Below are 288 nucleotides of genomic sequence, written 5' to 3' on the forward strand. Positions count from 1 at the left end.
ACTAAATGCAAACGGCTTTATTTGAATAGGAAATCCCATTTGTCAGAAAAATAACCGTGTTGTGAAGGCTGGAACTCCTGGAATACCAACTGCTTAACAATAATAGGTTTGACTACTCAATATTGACTCAAGAGGAAGAAAAGAGGTAAAGGAGGAAGAGCCAAGTAACACACGAGACAAAAGCATTGGCTTTTTTTAAAATAGTGCTCTTTAATATAAATTATTTTTAATATTTTAGAAATATAAATATGTGCAACGTTCCTTTTTTTCTTTTTCTCATTTGTTTTG

Source organism: Oryzias latipes, chromosome 19, assembly GCF_002234675.1.
Source record: "Oryzias latipes chromosome 19, ASM223467v1".
In the NCBI taxonomy this organism is placed as follows: domain Eukaryota; kingdom Metazoa; phylum Chordata; class Actinopteri; order Beloniformes; family Adrianichthyidae; genus Oryzias; species Oryzias latipes.